Source organism: Otolemur garnettii, unplaced genomic scaffold, assembly GCF_000181295.1.
Source record: "Otolemur garnettii isolate 467f Iridium unplaced genomic scaffold, OtoGar3 scaffold00143, whole genome shotgun sequence".
Lineage (NCBI taxonomy): Eukaryota > Metazoa > Chordata > Mammalia > Primates > Galagidae > Otolemur > Otolemur garnettii.
In genome coordinates, this window is record NW_003852538.1 from 5,056,843 (window position 1) to 5,066,730 (window position 9,888).

At 37.7% G+C, this 9,888-nt stretch overlaps 1 pseudogene; it reads right to left on the reverse strand.

Annotated features, from left to right (window-relative positions):
- Positions 1-7,657: 7,657 nt before the first annotated feature.
- On the reverse strand, positions 7,658-8,159 carry LOC100955070 (annotated as a pseudogene).
- Between the last annotated feature and the right edge of the window lie 1,729 nt (positions 8,160-9,888).

Genomic DNA, 9,888 nt, shown 5'->3' on the forward strand with positions numbered 1-9,888 from the left:
CTTTATAGTGAAAGAAACAGAGATCAAAAAGGGATAAATGGTTTGTTCAAGTCTTTGGAGCCTAGATCTTTGGTCTTTTCTTTCAGGGGACTTTCCACTAGAATTTAGTTACAAGATCACAATTTGTAATTCCGAAGCAAGGCTAGAAATTCCAATTCTACAGTTTGTGAAAGTGCAGTGGCAACCACACTACCATGTCAAAAGCAATTATAAATCCTGGATCCTACACTAAGAGGAGCTCACATGGTCCTTGGCAATGATTTTTTGGTGTATCACACCAAAAGAAAGCTCAGGCCACAAAAACATAAATAAGCCAATGGAACTACATCAAATTTAAAAGGCTTCTGCACAGCAAAGGAAATAATTAGCAAAACCAAATGGCAGCATATGGATTAGGAAAGACATCTGTAAATCTGATATATATTTGATGAAGGGTGACCATCCAATATTTCTAAAGAACATTTATTTAGTCATATGACTGAATGGTAGAAAAACAAATAACATGATTAAAAAATAAACAACAACAAAAAAACCTGAATAGACATCTCTAAAAAGACATATAAATTACCAACAGGTATATAAAGAGGTGTTCAACATCACTAATCATTAGGGAAGTGCAAATCAAAACAACTGTAAGGATTTGTATGGTTTCATGTCTTAGGTTTAAATCTTTTATCCATCTTGAGTCAATTTTGTAAGCAGTGAAAAGCGCAGGTCCAGTTTCAGTCTTTTACATGTGCTCAATACTAACATGAAGCCACTAGATGAACTAATACATGTCCACACAAGAGAAAAACTCAATTCAATAGTTTGGGGGGAGTGGGGAAGAGGGATGGGCAGAGGGAAGAGAATGGATGAAGGAGGGGGGATTTGTGAGCTCCCACCTAATGGACACAATGTAAGTGTACATGGCACACTTCCTGGGGATGAGTCACAACTGCAACAGGGACCTTTACCTCACAAATGCAAACATTGTAACCTAATCATTTGTACTCTCATATTAGTCTGAAAAAAAGAAAAACCCTATGAGATACCACATTCTGATGGTTACCTACATAAAGTTAAGAGATAACAAATGTTAAAGATGTGAAGAAAAGAAAACTCTTGTACACAGTTGATGGGAACATAGATTGGTACAACTACTATGAAAAGCAATATGATAGTTTCTAAAAAAAATTAAAAATGCTACCTACTAGAACTACTAGTACTACTGGAACTACCCTATAACCCAGAAGTCTTTCTTCTGGCATGTAGAAGAATGAAATCACCACCTCTCAAATATATCTGCACTCTCTTGTTGATCGTAGCATAATTCACAACCTTGAGTGTCCATTGATGACAGAATGGATAAACTGCAATACATATTCACACAGTGGCATGCTACTCAGATCCCATAAAGAATATCTTGTCATTTGCCACAACATGAATAAGTTTGGAGGACATTATGGTAAGAGAAATACGACCATACAGAAAGAAAAATATTGCATGATCTCACTTATATATGGAACTCAAAAAATGTTTAAATATATAGAGATAGAGAAAAGAAACAGTAGTTACTAGAAGCAGGGTGAGGGGTAAGGAAGAAACGAAAGCTGTAGGTCAGAGCAGACATGTAGGATGAACAAGTCTGAGATCTAATGCACAACGTGAGGACTGTAGTAACAAAATTTTCCTGTATTTGAGATTTATGCCAAATGACTAAAATTTTAGAAAACTTCTCTTGCTACAAAAACAAACAGGAGTAACTATGTGAAATAGTGAAGGTGTTAATTTGTGTCACTATGTTAACTTTTATTATTTATACATATCATGTCATATACTTTAAATATATACAATAAAATTTATTAAAAAATTAAATGTATAATACTTTTCGTGAAGGTAAAATAATAGTGATGAAGTCATTATACTAGGAGTTCCTTAAGATCAAAGTACAAACCTAGGGAAATAATCAGATCCAGTGTGTGTTTTAGGTTTAGAAGCATTTCTTAACACTGCAGGAAGCTGTAGCCTCCTCACTTTCTTTGAATACACAATGGTCTCTGATTGAAAATACAGTAGAACCTCTGTAAGCTAACCACCCAAAGACTGTAATAAACAGGTCAACAAATGGAAGTGGTCAACCTAAGGAACTAGGCCTACTCTGCTGATACATACATGTGGTGTATGTGGTGCTCCATTAATGAAAATTAGGTCAGTGTAAGGAGGCAGCCAATATAGAGTGGTGATCAACCATGAAGGTTTTACTCTAATTTACAAAAAAATAGCTTAATGACACTTATCAAAAATTGTGCTGGCTCAATTCAGTTCTTCTTGTTAAAGAATGGAAGGATGTAATGATTAGATATTAAATAACAGCAGCACAAAAATAGGTGTAAGAATGTGCTTTCTGGCTTGGCATCTGTAGCATAGTGGTTATGGCACTGGCCACATGCACTGAGGCTGATGGGTTCGAAACCAGCCAGGTCAGCTAAAGAAAAACGAAAACTCCAACAAAAAACAGCCAAGTATTGTGGCAGGCACCTATAGTCCCAGCTACTTAGGAGGCTGAGGCAAGAAATCAGTTAAGCCTAAGAGTTGGAGGTTGCAGTGAGCTGTGACACCACAGAACTCTAACAAGGGTGACATATTGAGACTCTGTCTCCAAAAAAAAAGGAATGTGCTTTCCCATCCTGGTCCCATAAAACATTCAAGAAACACTTTTCAGGCTGGAGTTGCCTTCATTTCTCTTTTATAGCCCGAGGATGGTGGGGCTTAACCTACTAAAAATAAAACAAAATTTTGAAACATGAAAAGTAGTGATTGAAAAGAAAAATACATTATTCTTATCTTGTTACATTCATGACTAAACAGTACAATCTTGTATCCTTTGAAAATCAGAGAAATAGTCCTGGCGCAGTGGCTCACGCTTTCAATCCTAGCACATTGGGAGGCTAAGGCAGGTGGATTCCTTGAGTTCAGGAGTTCAAGACCAGCCCGTCACTACTGAAAAAAAAAAAAAATAGAAAAATTACCTGTGTGTGTGGCAGGTGCCTGTAGCCCCAGCTGCTTGAGTGGCTGAGGCAAAATAATCTTTTGAGCCCAAGAGTTTGAGGTTGCTGTAAGCTAGGCTGATGCCATGCTACCCTACCCAGGGTGATAGAGTGAGACTCTGCCTCAGAAGAAAAGAAAAAGGAAAAGAAAAAAAGAAGAGAAAATCAGAGAAAGAAAACTGATTTAGAAAACAGTAGTAAATGTTGGAAAAAGGATTTGAGGGTGGGCAAGTTATAGCTCCTATCACAACACAATTTTATCATCTGTCAGATTCTGGCAATGCCAAAACATGTGCAAAAAACCCTCAGCAAATCTGGTGATGATGTGCACCATATTTTTATATGGAAGCCAGAAATATATCCTATAAAATATATATTTTAAATAGTTTTTGTCACTAGTCTCCAATCTGCTAAGTCTTATCTAGGAAAAAATATGTTTTGTATGCATAGTGACAAGCCAATTAGAAGATATTTTTCTTACTCAAATTGTCTGATGAATCAGAAATCATGGAGAATACAACTTGAAGAATAGTCTTACCATAATGCATTATTCAGGGCCTTGATTGAGAATACTAAATCTAAAACAAGAAGTTAAAAGTAAATGCTAATGTCTTCTTAAAACAAATCAAGAATGGCAACATGGGTAGAGCTTGCTGGAGCCCAAAGGCAGATTGGCGCTTAAAATCTGTTACTAGTACTTATGCTGGTCATATCGGTGTCATTGCCTCCTGCAGACGTCTGTTTATACCATTGTGCCCGTATACCGCACTTCTGCCCTGTAATTTGGAATAAATTACTCTATTTCCTGAAGCAACCATTACACAGCAAATGATTGCTCTATATATTACTAAGGCCCAAAGAAAATATGCATTCGGCTCAAAGCCATCTGCTATTCCACATGCTGTTTATTGAGTAAATAAGGATTAGCTTACTCTGTGGACATTAATGAGTTGATTGGGTGAAAGGAAGCAATGCTGAGCATAAAAATTGAATGTTCTCAAATTGCTATGGCTCATTCATAAAGGGACCACTGAACTCAGTGCTCTTTGAGGTCATATCTTGATCATTAGTTTATATCCAGGTCAATAAACATTGTTTAAATGTTGTATATACAGCAGACAGCACATTTGTGTAATTATCCAAGTCTACGTGACAATTGTGATAACAGCAGCAACAACAACAACAACAATAATGATCATAGCCTGGGGGCTTAGATGCCGTACTAACACATTTGTATGTTACTTGATCTTCAACATTATATTAGAAAGAAAATATTACTATCCTTATTTTAGAGGTGAGATTTAAAATGATTGAGTAATACACCCAAGGGACAGAAAATGTTAGAAAGAATGGTGGCTAATGTGTCACTTAGTCATAAAAATTATACTCTGGTTCTCACGTGGAATTATTGGGTAAATATTAATATTAAAGAGATATGCTCTTATGGTTTTGTTATGGTTCTGTTTGTCTGATTGTTTTCTTTAATGAGAAAAGGGAAACAAGTGAAAGCAGATTTTGTCAATAATCATAGCTGCAAAAAATTACTTTGTTTGATCTTGCCCCTCTATTTTTGGAATTATTTTGCTCATTTCCAGTGGCAGAGTTTGACCACAGATAGGCACAGAAAGAGACTATTGTATGAAGAACACAAAGAAAAGAAATAGAACAGACAAGAGAACAATGTCTGGGGAAAAACACTGGGCCTGACACATGGAACTTACTCAAAGCAAATAAATTGGAAACCCACAAAGTTTTTGAAGAAAATATAGCATCAAAGAAACTGGCTTTAAAAAGGAGTATGGAAGCTTTGACAAGCATTTAAAATAATTCCTAACTTTCTAAGAGCAGAAACAAGGCTTCAAAAACATATTTCAATGTGCCTAAGAGCAACAATTAAGAAGGAGGAACACCCTGGATCTGCTCTCAGAGAACCAGGGGGGAAAACTATGAGGGGAGGTCCTCTCCAGAGCTGACTTAGAGTCCAGTCCAGGGACATCCTTACCCCAGGACAGTGGTCTCACGTAGTCTGGTTGTCAGGATTTAAGTAATTGCAGACAAGTAACTTTGCTTTCATTTTCAGAATAAGTTTATTTTGTGATTATGTTCTAATTAAGTGTTGATAGGAGGAGGGTGTGCAAATTATATACCCTTTTTGACAAGGAATCTCTAGACCAGAAGAAGTCACACCTAGACCTGACTGAGAAGAATGAACATGACTTCAAGGTTCTAAAGCTTGAGCTGTATGCCATGATTAATAAAATATTGTTGTTGGTACCTTTGGGAAAGGCTAAAAGTGTTATATACATGGGGGAAAATGAAAAAGAAAAAGATATTGATCACCAGGAGGGACTAGCTGGTACCTACCAGTTCTATTGCATGTTTGGGAGAACACATTAAGACATATGCCAGCCTTTTTTGTTATGAGGTTGTGACCTTGCGATTAGTTAAGGGCAATAAAAAGCAGGAAGAAATAAGGCACTTCCATTTCCAAAAGTAAACCTTAAAATGATGATGTGATGATTTTCCTCTATATCCCACTCTTTCTCTCTCACTCTCTCTTTGTCTCTCTCTCTCTCCCCTTCTCTTTCTGCAGCCACAAGAAAATGACTTCTAGTTATTGAAGCCACACTGTAGAAAGAGCCCAGACCATTGTTACCCCTTCAAGGAAGGGGCTTCCAGGAGACCCAGGGTACCCACAACAAATTATGATATGAGGAAAGGACTTATTAACATATTTAAAGACCTTTGATTTGGGAGAGGTGTGTAAAGCAGCTAGAAGTATTATACTGTTTCATATGATGCAACTCAAATCTTGCTTATTTTCTCATGGTTTTTAGCAATTTTTGTTCCTTAATATTATGCAGGGAAAGGGTGTCAGATCTATACAAAACATGGCAGGTGAGATAGAGTCACCTTTCAGAATCTGCAGTGATAGGATATTGGCATTTTCCTTTTCTTATTGGAAAATTCTGAAAAATTCAAGTTTTCTCTGTCCCTTTTTCCTGTCCTATATACAGAGGGATGGGGGGAGGGAGAGAGAAGGCAGCATGCTGTTCATTCTCAGAGGTACTATCACCCGGTGGTAAAAATGTAAAATAACACCGTTAATGCTCACCAGCAAATCTCAAAAATTCAGCCACCCAGAAATCACAAAATGATCACACCTCCATTTTGGTTACATAAAATAGCAAAGGAAAATAAGGCCATTTAAATGAACTTTATCTACTCTATAAGAATATAAAAATATGAGCCACAAAGCAGAGCAGATCTCTTAGTAATCCACAGAAGCCTGGGCTGATTGCTGATAGGAGTCTAATGATGAGTCAATGGCCAAGCTATTTATAACAGAGTCAGTCCCAGCAAGAGATAAGAGCCTGTGCAAAGCTTCATTAAAACCCCAGTTTCTGCTGGCAGCTTTCATACTAAAGAAACAGTTGTGATACCATCAGTGCAGCAGTCTTGTATAATAAACCAACAAACTCTTCCTATTCCTTTAGCATCTGTCTATGGAAGGAGAATACTAACACAGTTACATAAACTAGCCTGCCATTCCAGAAGCTTTACAAAATAGAATTATCAAAGATTTTTGTCTTTGGCTATAAGTATGATTGCAAACATTAAAAGAAGAGAGCTCTTTAAAAAAAAACACAGCTTGACTGAGGTACTGTAATAGGTTATAAACATAAAGTTGATTAAATGTAGAAAAATAAGCATCCAAGTCCAAGAATATCTTAAAGAATATCATTTTAAAAATTGAATATTCAGCATATATTTTTATAGTCATGCTGTAAGAAGTTTTATTTGATGGTTTGAAAACTATATTTCTGGGGACTGAGTAAATTGATTGGCACACACCCAGTAGAGACATTAAGAATATAAACAACTGGCCTTTATTCTGCATATAGAGAGAGATGGCAGGACAGTTTTTTTTTTTTTTTTTTTTTAATCATGTGCATAGCACTTTACTACTATGAAAACAAATGCAGTCTAGTTAGGAGAAAACCAACTGGACTCTAAATTACACACACCTTAATGACAGACTTCCCACCATTTGTGAATTTAAAACATTTAATTTAAAAATGTTGACGCTACAATATATAAAACAGCTATTATAAATGCACATAGTGTATTCTATAGCTGCCAGGTTTATTTTATTTATTTATTTATTTTATGGAAACTGTAAGTTACACTGTGGTTAAGACTTGTAACTTCACCCTTGAAAAAGCCCACATTCTATCACAGTGATGTATGGTCAGACTTAGCCCCAATTGTTAAACACTTGGATCAAGTCATAACTACTTTTATTGCAAAAGGATCCTGTACACGTTTATCAATTCTATTACCTTAATAGCTACCCAACACGTCATTAACATACAGAAACATGCATCCTGAGAAGCCAGAAATATCACCCATCCCTTCAGCATATTAGCAACTTGTCACTCCTGAGCAACAGTGCTCACATCACTGAGGTCTGTGAACAGTCACTTTTTGCATACATCCTGAGTGAAAGATGGAATGACTTAAGTACAAATGCAACATATTATAAACAATTTCTTACAAAAAAAGTCACAAATTAAACCAAAGTATTTTACAGAATTTACTACAAAACACCATAAAAACTGCCTTCATTAAGCTCTCTCTTCCCGGATCCGGCGAGCCAACTGGATGTCTTTGGGCATGATGGTGACTCTCTTAATGTGCATGAGACACAGATTAGTATCTTCAAACAAACCCACCAGGTACACTTCACTCGCCTCCCGAAGCGCACCAATGGCCGCACTCTGAAACCTCAAGTCGATTTTGAAATCCTGGGCGATCTCCCTCACCAACCTCTGGAAAGGCAGCTTCCAGATGAGCAGCTCAGTCGATTTCTAATAATGACGAATCTCTCTGAGCGCCACGGTGCCGGGCCTGAAGCAAGCAGAGCAAATTGTAAAGGGACACCGAGGGCCAGCGCAGAGGCATGACCTTGTTCCACCACGTCGCCTACCTGTAGCGATGAGGTTTCTTCACCCGCCGGTAGAGGGAGCGCTTTTCCTGGCAGCTTTGATAGACAGCTGTTTGGGCGGGGCTGGGGGTGGGGACTCTCCCTCCGGTGGATTTACGAGCTGTCTGCTTGTTTCCAGCCATTTTCTTTTCTTCAACGCGGAAGCTTTAGGCCACTTCTCAGAGCGCCACGCCGCTTCTGGCGCCCAATAAAGAGCCGCAGTCGCCGAGCAAAGAAAAGATGCTTTCTCAACGATCCACCAAACCCCTCTGCGCTCAGGACGGTTTTTACCATAAGCAACTCTGTCTAATCCAGATAATTATAAGAACCACTTATATGAAGACCACTGGACGCCTCCTTTTTATGCAGTTGTATGGGGCCTGTACCATGTAGCTTGAATCAGAATTATAGTATTTCGAGGCTTGCTAGAATCTGTATTTCTAGCAGTCTGCACACACAGGCAATTCTTAAGGACACTGAAAGCCAGCGACCTAATGCAGAAGTTCTGACACAGTAAGGAGAGCTGGTAAAATCTCATTGTTGGGCTCTGCCATCAGAATTCCTGATTCAATGTTTTGGATAAAGTTTGAAAATCTGTATTTGTAATAGGCCCTCAGGTGGTGCTGATGCTGCCAGTCCAGGAAACCACACTTTGACAGCCACTGCACTAGAATGCTGAATTGTGAATGAGACTATGTGACAAGTGGCCTAATTTAGTCACTGTCAAAACCCATAAGCTATCCATTCTTCCAACTCCCCAGTTATCTTCCCTAAAGTTAGTAGGATCGTGATCATTTGCATGAAAATTACATTAGAAACTTATCTGGAACCTTTTAATTTTGAGGTTATAAAGTAGACACCTTAGAAGATTTTCAAGGTGGTTAAAGGTAAAGAATATAAAGCATTGGGCCTGAAGGATAGCTGACATCTATTAAATTGAAAAGCTCTGAAATAATATGGAAAATCAAAACACATAGACGTGTGCCATTTTATTGTTATCAAAATGCCTAATCTGTGTTTCATCTTCACAACACTAACAGATGAGAATCTGATGCTAATACACTTATCTTAAATTACAAGGCAATGAGTCACTCCTAAAAAAAAACCTCACGTCCTCAACTTAGAGCACTATCTAACCTCACATCCTCAGGTCTTCTGTAGCTCAGAACTGAGCTCCCTTAACTTTCTTCATCTCACGAAATGTGGAATACAGACCATTTAATAGATTCTCAAGATTTACAAGGCTGGTGTTTCCAGTTTGAAATACTCGTAATTTATATTTATGGGGTGCTCATATTCCTATAGTGAAATAGAAGATCTTATCAGCGTCCTGTGCTGTAAAGGACCATTTACTGTGACCACCGGAAATGAATGGGTTGGCCTGATAATTTCTGCAGCAGCTGCCTCTCAAGGAGAATTAACTCATGTCCATCAACTGTTGCAGACATAATAAATGACCAGTAGGATGTCCTTCTCTCCTACTTTCAAGGAACAATTTCTAAGGAAATAATAATAATGAAAAAGGAGGTATTTTCAATATTGGTTGTGGATTACTTAAATGGCTATTTTAAACTTTTTCACATCATGATGGGATGAAAATTTAAGAAAGACACTGATAAGGATAGGAAGGGAATAATCAAATCAAATAGTCAAGGAAAGGTTTTAAGAAGTCACTTCTATGCCAAGACAGAGTGAAGCTGGGGAGAGTAAAGGGAAACTGTCTCCGTAGCCTTTCTAGACATACTTTTTGAATTTCAGTGAAGTGGATGACCTCTCCACAGGTTTGCCAAGGCAAGAACTCAGCTCCTGAAGGAATCTCAATGCCATGAAAGGATTTGAGGGGAGCATTTTTGTCACTATGGAGAACTAAAA